At 41.0% G+C, this 10,232-nt stretch overlaps 1 protein-coding gene across 1 annotated transcript in view; it reads left to right on the forward strand.

Moving 5' to 3' along the window:
* The first annotated feature begins 212 nt into the window (after positions 1 to 212).
* Positions 213 to 10,232, forward strand: part of SHISA7 (shisa family member 7) — a 127,368-nt gene continuing 117,348 nt past the window's right edge. The window contains exon 1 of the mRNA XM_018559579.1: positions 213 to 335. The gene's annotated coding sequence lies outside the window, so the exon portion shown is untranslated. The remainder of the gene's footprint in view (positions 336 to 10,232) is intronic.

The following is a 10,232-nucleotide window of genomic DNA, read 5'->3' on the forward strand; positions in this document are numbered from 1 at the left end:
GAAGGGGAGGGTTGTATTATCCAATGGCATCAAATAGACATTAGGTCTAATTTTTTTCCACAGTCTTTTTTGTAAGCATAGAAGAATTTCATTTTTTAAAACAAGTGCTTAATTTTTATTGTCTGTTCCTTTTGTATCAAACTGACTATTGACTAAGCAAAAAAAAAAAAAGAAAAACAAACAAAAAAAGAAAATACAAAAAAGACAACACGAAAAGCAACAGATTTTTTTTTCCTCCAGTTTTTCTATATTTTTGCATGGATACTGTTCATTGGAAATTCAAGATACGTGCAACAATATTGGATTTTATACTTTATGAATTTTCTATGAGAAAGGTAAGGTACCATATTCTTTATTCATTGTAATCTGTGATCAATGCAGTCTGTCAAATTATTTGTAGAAACCTTGTGTTCTGTGTTATATAGGATGCTGCTATACACTCATAACAATAAATTCACTGTACGGCTGATTATACTGCATACATTACCACCTATCTCAGTGCATGCAGAGCAACATGATTCTTAAACTGACACTGGCTGTCTTTGCCTGCCTGGCTGTGCAGTTCTTTGTGCCTTCAATCCAATTCAGCAGTCAGATCACAAGCCAATGGTCCTTGCCATTTGTGTTTTGCAACCTATAGATTGTAAGATTAGGTCACCCTTGTAAATTCCCTGTTTTACGTATTATCAGACCACTGTCTTAAGTTGCATCTGGCACGGTCTACTTAACCATGGTTTTTTAATTATAATAGATGGATGGATGGATGGATGGATGGATGAATAGATGGATGGATGGATAGATAGAGGGATGGATGTGGTGTACACATTAGGTGCAATGGATTTGCTGCTCTTTGTGTGAAGTGTACAAGGCAGGTTAAGCATGCTTGTGCGAGCGTGTGCCTTGAATAACTAATAATCGTTTTTATGGTTGGGTGCAAACAAGACTGCTTACATTACAATTACTCTGGCTTGCCATCTGTGATGCCAGAGATTGATGCACCTATGAAGCTGACAGAGAACAATGTGCTTGAATTGACATACACTTTTTTTGGGGGGGGGTCTGGTTTAACCGCCACGTACAAGGTGCGGATGCTGAAACAGAGCCTATTATATCATGGAGACGGGATAGCAAGGCTAATGCATTGCTGTGTCTATGTCAAGTTATTAAATGCAAGATAGCAACTTGTGGATCACTGCCTCTCACATGGTTTGGTGCATGATACGGATCAGTGTGTCCACTGTGTATGTGCCAGTAGAGAATATGAGATTTGTGTACAGTTGGTGGAAGGAGGAGGGGTGTAATCAGAGTAAAAACAGCATCCCTAAAGCAGCAGTAAAGGGATAGGGGGGAAGGGTGCCATTTCCACATTGTTGGTTGCCATGGAAACAGTACAGGCTAGCTGGCATGCTTTATATGGGCTGGGTGCACTGTAAAATGAATGGACGTGGAAGGTTGATGTGGAAAAGAAAAAAAAAGTCCAGTTGTTACAAATGGACACATACAGTATATAGGAATTGGTGTTGCTAGAAAACAAATTGCAATTCTATTACATCGGAAAGACAGAATGATGCTTCCTGCATGTCAATGTGCAAGGATCTTTTTTTTTTTTTTCCTTCCTTCCTTCTTTCTTTTTTTTTTGGCAAAATAACACAGAGGGACCTCAACTCAGCTGCAGTCATTGCAGTCAATGTTGCTTTATACAAAAGAGCAAATGATGGAGGAGGTGAGGAAGATGTAAAGAAGCAGCAAAGGCTGATGGGATTATTTAATAGGCAGAGCTGCACTTTCAAAGCAGTTTAACTTTATCCCGCACAGCTCAGGTAATAAAGACTGGCGATGAGATAATACCGCAGAGTCATTCATTTGTGATTTATAGGCAATCTCTGGTTTCATTCTAAAATGGACTGAGCAAAATTTACAATTGCGATTGAGTCATGCGTATGGTGTGGTTGTAGATTACCGGGAAGTGACATCATGATGATAAAGAGAGGTCATGCTGACATAATGAGGTTTTCAATAAAAATAAACATTTAACCTGTGCATTATGTAATTCGAAGGCTCTAAACTTTCAATACATTTTTAATGCAAATCCTTCAGGTATCGGTAATTAAAGTCAGTTGCCACCAACTGTGTATATTCAGAATCGGCAGTCCTGCAGGAGGGCCTACTGGTAGTCCATAATGGGCTCTATCTTTATGACGTGTCTGTGTTGTCCATAACTACAATCACATTCCACTTTTCATTGTCTAACCTGCAAAAATACACAATATATTATTATTAGCAGCTCTTCCATCCAGGCCTGTGATAAATTATGCTTTGTTGTGGGTATGGTAAGCTGGTCCCCGGTTTTTGAAGCTGGCACTGGCCAGAAATATGTTTTACTACATGTAGGATCTGCAACGGTGGTGCTGTCGGCCTAACACCCCAAGATGCCCCCGCCTATTTTTTTTTCAGAAACAGAACTTGCTAACCATTTGAAAGCTACAAGTATGTGTAGTGAATAGGATTTGTTGGGTCTTAGTGTCTGTACAAAAGTATATAATTTCGTGTGAAATGCACACTGTGTTGCACTCACTGACCTGGTACAATTGTTTTACCCTGGGAAGTCATAGTGGGGCTAAGCCAGTGCACCTAGCCTTTATAAGGGGGGTCTCTAGGTGGAACTGGCTGGCTGTTGCTGAGCAAGGAACTCACCAACAATGAATGCCGGCAATTAGAAGGACAGCATGGCTGCAGGTAGGGGAAAACATATCTTGCAAACAACAGGAGCCACTAATCATAATGGCCCCTGGAATGGGTGTAAGAAAGACTACCACTGTTTGCTTTACTGTTGCTGCCTGGACACTGAGCACTTCTGTGCAGCATTTCAACTCAGCTACATTACTATTAAGTACGGCATTGAAAAGTCTCTAGCGTGGCCTGTGATAATCTGTCTTCCTTATGCCTGTAGGCAGAAGAGATGTTATACACTTCAGACGTTGCTGCAAATTTTTGGACCAGTCACCACACAGCTGGGAACATAGGTGAATAAAAGGTATAGCAGATAGGCAAAGGCCTTTGTATTCGCACAGCATGGTAATAAAATAATGCCACGCATTTCATTAGTGCTCTGGCGGGCAGCTCCTTCTACCACAGCAATCAGAGCCGCTATAGAGGAGTTGTGCAATGGATCTGACATGTCCTATGATGCTTCATTCATGCGTCTGCAGGGGCCATGCACTGAAAATGCTGGTTTGGAATACCCCACTTCTACACAAATATGATTATTTACATTTAATATTACATTGGATAAATATTATAAGACCGTAGAGCACTCTGAGGCCAATAGAGATAAACTTTTCACTGTGGTTTACCAGCTAGTGTGCCTATTTCTAATCTAGTGTTTATATAAAACAGGGGTGTGGGCAACTATATGGCAGATTAAGTTTAATGTTGATAAATGTAAAATAATGCACATTGGGGTTATAAATAGGCAAGCAGGCATTACAGTAGGCAATACACATTAATGGGAACTCCCCTAGGGAAGTCAGAAATGGAAAAAGACCACAGATTGAACAATATATTGCAATGTCAGGCTGAGGCAAGCAAAGCTGGCAGAGTACTGTCATGCATTAAAAATGGAATGGAATGTAGGGACAAAGCAATCATTTTGCCACTTTACAGATTACTGGTTCGGCCTCATCTGGAGTATGCGGTCCAGTTTTGGTCACCAATACACAGAAAGGATGTCCTTGAGCTGGAAAGAGTCCAGAGAAGGGTCAACTAAACTAATTAAGGGGATGGAGGAACAAAGCTATGAGACAAGGTTACTAAATTTAAACACATTTACGCTGGAAGTGAGGAGATTAAGGGGGGACATGATTTTGATCTACAAGATGTTGAATGGTGATAGCAACATTATCAATAAACTTTTTACTGTAAACTCCATAACAAAGACTAGAGGCCACCACCTAAAACTGGTGGAGAAAAGATTTAACCACAAGGGGCGTAGGGGCTTCTTCTCAGTATGAGCGGTTAGGGTCTGGAACTCGCTGCCACAAGCAGTGGTATCAGCTGAGAGTGTTGAATAATTCAAAAAGCATTTGGACAACTTCCTCAGAGAGCGCAACATACAGGGGTACAGGTACCCTTAAAAACAAGATCACACAGGGTCTTGCACACACGCATACACATGCAGAATCACATACATACACGCAATGGGTTGAACTTGATGGACCTGTGCCTTTATTCAACCTCAAATACTATGTAACTATGTAACTATATATTACCGGTACAACAAAGGTACAACATACAGGAAACCTTTCAAAGCTGAAACTAAAACGGCAACAATTTGTTTCATAAATGATAAATACTAAAATACACAGATGCAATGGTACTTGTTTTAGGAATCAGTTGTAAGAAAGCATCACTGCATAGAAATTCTGTATGTGCTGTATTAAAGCTGCAGTCCTTTTGTACAGATTGGTATACAAAACAATTTTTTTTACGATTAGCAAATATGGTAAAATATATTAACAGCCAAACCTGACCAAACCTGAGTTAAATGCGATATTCCAAAGGTGTTCATGGAATCCAGGATAAAACACACAAAATAATCAAATGAACTGTAAAGGTTAAGAGAATATATTTCAAGTGTAACTCTTTGTTGAGAAAAGAACAATCCCCTCTGGTTAATACATGTGCATTGTAAGGATTTTAACAAACTTGCAGATCCCTACCTTTTTCTGTTCTGAAGAAATAGTTGTTTCTTTCACCTTGTCCTTTGCAGACTGATTCCTGAATGGGAGGGTCTGGGCTCGTTATAATCAGCTGGTGCACTTTCTGTGTTCTAATTAGGAAAGCTGCATCCTTTGAAAATTACGTAGCCCTTAGGTAGTATCTCGCCAAAACTAAAATTCCTATTGCAGGGGATACCTAAAACGTAACATACGAAAATCAGTGAGTCAATCACATAAGCAGAAAATTACATTTCTGGGGGCTTTCCTTACCCCAATAGTGTACAGATCGCCTCAAGGATGCCATACTACATTGGAACTTTGACAGTTTTAGAATTACAGCAGAACAGTTTGAAATGGAACAGTCTTTTCAGAACGGTAAATTACAAAATGGCTTGTGTAGTACTATACTGTATATGTGGAGTTCTCCATTAAACATGCTTCTTAAGGTGACATTAGGCCAGACTGTAGCAATTAGACTTCATCTTTACAAACCATGTCCTCTTCTGCCCCTTTACATAAAGCCATTATAAAGAGTTGAGTTTGTGGTGTCACCCAGAGTGATGCTGTGATATCCTAAATAACAGTTGAGCATCTTACAACCAACTCTACAATGCATACTTACAACCTTTTTATGGTACATTAAGGACACAGAACTAGAGCAAGCTTAAAGTGTATGTCCACTTTTGCATATGAGAAAACCCCTTTTATATGTTTATGTGTTACAATTCACACAGCATACCTAAACATATTTTTTTAAAATATATTTCTTACCTTTTAATTGTCTTCATAGAGCAAGCTTTTGGATAGACTGCGAGCTTCTCTCTACATGTGACAGGAAACTCTACCTATAAAAAGACAAGGCACACAATAAACTTCTTCTTATTAACATATAATGCTTCTATATCTTTAACCTTTTGTTAGGACAGTTTAATCTTGTTTACAACTGATTATGATTTTTGCCAAGATAGTATAGACAGGGTTAATTATGGTAAACATTACCTCCCCACCCCCCTTGCATTCCAGGGAGAAATTCAGTATAGAAAAAAACCTTTCTTTTAGAAAAGAGCAAGTAAAATGTAAGCAGCATATTTTTTTAGATTATTCTGTGTGAAACATATGTAAAATAGTTTTTCTCCTAATTTGGCTGCAAAAGTGGAAATATACTTGAAAGCAAGGGTGCGCGCAGCAGCTTGTTCTTCCCTAAGGGAGAACGCGGCTGTACTCTGTCATACGAAAACCCGAACTTGCACACAATGTGCGTCCAAGTCCGGACAACCGGGCCCGCACGGATGTGCAACTTCGGGTGTTCATAAAACAGCATACAGCCACATCCTCCCATAGGGAAGAACAGGCTGCTGCACGCAATGCCACGCAGCACCTGTCCCTCCCTGGAGGATCAGCCCATTTATGGGCGTGCATGCCACACAGACGTGTACACCCCATCTGAATGAGGCCTGAGAAAGAAGGATAACATTTAATATAAAAAAGAGTACATGAAAAAAAAAAAAGGATAACGCCTGTTCCAGCTTGCCCTAAGAAGAGAAGAAAATCCTTGCTGACCCCTAATCAAATGAATAAATCACTAACTCTTCTGGAAATGGTTGTAGTGTAGTGTGTGCAGTGTAACATAGAGTGGCCATAGAGAGCCCAGTGTTTACTAGTGATGCCCTCAATGTACGCCGTCTGTGTCCTACTTAGGGGGGCGATAATGAGTGCCTTTGGCTGTGTCGGAGGCACTTATTATCACATAAGGAGATTTTTCTCAATGTCTTTGACACGCAAATATCTGCCCATACGTCGCTCTCTGAGAGATATCTGACTGTCTAAGGAAAGCAGTTTCTTGGCTCTTCAAGAAAACTCTATTCGTAGCTGCACTATAAACATCTGTTCATCCAACTGCACAGGCTGTCTTTGTGTGTTTTTACTGATCATAAACAGTTTGGCTCTGAATTTTCTACGCACAATCAAATGGCATTGCAAATGCCTTACCAAGGGGGCATTCAACCAAAAACAGGAGAAATTAAGTAACAGGGTAGAGCAGCGTTTCCCAACCTATTTTTAGTCACAGCACCCTTTAAAAATATGGAAAATCTCAAAGCATCCTAGTCGAAAATAAACAAAGTGTAAAAAAACAAGACCATAAGACTGTCTTCTTAGATAGGTGTCTGGTATGGATTTTAAAGGGGGAACCCACCCATGTAAAAATACCAATAAAAATTATGTGGGGTTCCCCCACATCAGAGTTTTTCCTTCACAGCAAGAGCACCCCTTTCCATTATAAGCCCCATCTGCACATTAGAGTCCTCCCCCTTTCAGATCAGAAGCCCCCTCCCTTCACATCAGGAGCACGCCTTCACATCACTCCTAACTTACAATTCTGTTTGTAGTCAAGCACTTGGGAGCACCAAAACCACACTGTAAGAGTGCAGAACAGTACGTTATTAATGCACAATTAGTAACACAAAGATGACAAGTGAAGTGATACATTTTGTGGGCTCTACAATCCCCCTTCTTCAGGGCCATGGTCACAACTGATTGGGCTGGGAGTGTGTGTCAGTTACAGTTTTGCACGGGATTAGGTGAACTCTGGTGAACTGGGTTCGCACCAAGCCCCCGCACATCACTACTGCTGACTTGGTCAAAATGCGAGCTGTGGGTGGCCCTGCCGACACCACTCCACTTTTCAATGCTTGGTTTCTCACTGTGAGCGGCCAGCGTCTCCCCTCCGGCACTGCTCAGCCTCCTGTGACAGATCAGGATGGAGAGTGGCAGTGTGTGGGCAGTGACAGCTGTCATTGCTGTCACAGGAGGCTGGGCGGGGTGGGAGGAGAGCTCAGCCTCCTGTGACAGATCAGGAGAGCGGCGGTGTGGGGGCAGAGACGGCTATCAGCTGTCACAGGAGGCCGAACCGGCGGTGCGGGGGAGGAGTCACCTGTCAGAGGAGACCGACCCCTCCTCCCCGCACTGCTCGCTCAGCCTCCTGTAACAGCCGATTCAGGATGGAAAGCGGGTACAAGCACTCAGCGATCAGTGATCGCTGAGTGTTTGTAAATAATTAGGGACAGAGTATGGTTACTATGACCCCAATTATGAGTGAATGGGGAAGTGATCTACATCACTTCCTGTTCATTCATGATTGTGGTTATAGTAAACACACTATGTCCTCAAGTTATAAATGAACAGGAACACTCAATATAGAGGATTCTTGTTCATTTATAACAGGGACTGCAGAAAAAGAGATTGAGGGCTTTGTGTCCTCAATCTCTTTTTCTATTTTAAAAGGGAAATATCAGGGGTCTATTTAGATCCCTAATATTTCCCCAAAGCCCCCAACAGTAAAGTAAAAAAATAAAAATATTTAACATAAATAAATAAAACTAAAATATATGAAGAAAATTGAAAACGTTGGAAGGAAAAAACGTTTCGGGTTTGGCCTGACATTTTTTTTATTTTTGGGTTTGTTTTGGTTTTGAAAATTTCATTTCGGTGCACCTCTAATTTATTATATATTTTACATTTGAGCCTGCAAAGCACTGCAATTGTGATCAGGGGATCCTGGGTGCAATGCTCTGGCTCCTGCAGACTCTTCCTCTCAGACCCTGAATATGGTTGTGACATGATTAAGCTTAGCCTGTTCTGTGCCATTTAAAAACATTGTAGCAAAAAACTAGGAATGCACTTCTGTGTGTGTGTTCCTAGTTTTCAGAGACCACTACCAAACTGATAAATCAGCCATAGAATTCTACTCAGGTTATCCGACCCAAACTGACACTGCTATGTCTGGCCGGGGCATATAAGCTTCAGTAGCCTCTGGTCCCATAAGGCCCCATTCACACCTGACCGTTTTGTAGCGGGTCCTACGCTCGATGAACGCTCTACAAAACGGTTAAAAAAATAAATAGCATTGTAGTCAATGGTATCGTTCCCACCTGTCCGTATTTCCGCCCGTCCCGAACGCACTACAAAACGGCCCACGCATGAAAAGGTCCCGGAGCGTTTTTGCTGCGTATTGGTCCGTTTTGTAGGGCGTTTTCCATTTGGATACTGCCAAGTAGCCTTTGGGGTCGCGCGACTTTTTTACCGCGAATCGCATATTACAATACGCATAGGTCTGAATGGGGCCTAAGTGTTAATGAAACACCCCAGGCAAATGGGAAATCATCCATTTGGTAATTTTATGCTGTCAGTAAAACATGATCAGACTTATTTTAAGCCATGCTGTGTGCATTTACCTGTAATCTCTCAGCAGGTAAAACTTCAGTTCCAGTTGGCAATGAATGTGCCTGAAGTGGCTGCTGAGGAGGCGGCGAGCAGAAATAACTGACACACAATGCTGTCTGCTGTCTGTTACATTTACATCTGTCTTGTTCCATATGTTGGCTTGGATGGAACAGATATTTAGAAAGCACACAAAGCTCATTCATAGTTAAAAGCCCATACTGGGCAAAGAGACAGGTTCACTTTACGGGAACGGAACACTTACACATGAATCCAAGGCAGGCTGTTGGTAGATCAGAATGAGGGTAGAAGTCTATGCATGCTGCTTATATGAGGTAAGTGAGCCTGTTAGTTTACCTGCTAACGGCATGCCTGTGAGAAATAATTGAAGGCTTAGAAACTAAACTGAAGTCTCATTCTTTAAGTAAAGCAGCTCAATGGCATAGGATACATGCATAGGATACATTGACAGGATAAATGACTGATCGGACTGCAAAACAAAAGAACTTGCAGATAGGGCACATCCACTATATAACCTGATGTGCTACGATTGTTAATGAAGCTAACAGAACGAATGAGCTACACGTGAACTGTCTTTGTAGCTGGGGACAGTGAGGGTCCATCATATGCACAGCGGAAATTTCTGCTCATTAATAGGGATTATTTTGGGTTTAAGCGACTGCTGTTTTACACAGCACATACGAATGGCAAGCAATATTTCTGCAATGGTAAACATCCAATCTAGCTTCACAGCCTTAACGTGTCAGTATTAAGTATGATAATTCTTTAACTTGAAGCTGGCTTAGGCGATAAGTGAGTGTGTCTGCAGAGCGATAATACATTTTGATTTTAATCCACTGGATGATGACACGAGGGAGAGGAGCACTGCAAGCGCCTAAGCAGGATTTCTGAAGGTGTCATTTCATTTTTGGACATGCTGGTAAAGTCAGCATTGTTACCGGATCATAAGAAGTTGATAGAATTTTTGAGAGGCTCTTTTAGCAATAAGCTAAATTACAGCTATTTTTATTTAAGGCCCAATCGAACCCTCGTGATTTATTACTGTAATGCAGCTAGTAATAAATCTGCTTTATTAGAACTTTTTAATAAATTGCTAAGTGATGCGGCAAGGGTTAAAATATCCTGTTCTGGTAGCACTAGAAGAGTCACGCACAAAGCCACAGCCTGACTCTCTAGTGGACTGACATGACTCCCCCAAAACCGAAAATGTTTTATAGTTTAACTTTTTCAATTTTTTTCGAATTTTATTTTTATTTTTTTATAAACTTTTTAATT

This window comes from Nanorana parkeri, unplaced genomic scaffold (genome assembly GCF_000935625.1).
Source record: "Nanorana parkeri isolate BGI_ZX_2015 unplaced genomic scaffold, ASM93562v1 scaffold405, whole genome shotgun sequence".
Lineage (NCBI taxonomy): Eukaryota > Metazoa > Chordata > Amphibia > Anura > Dicroglossidae > Nanorana > Nanorana parkeri.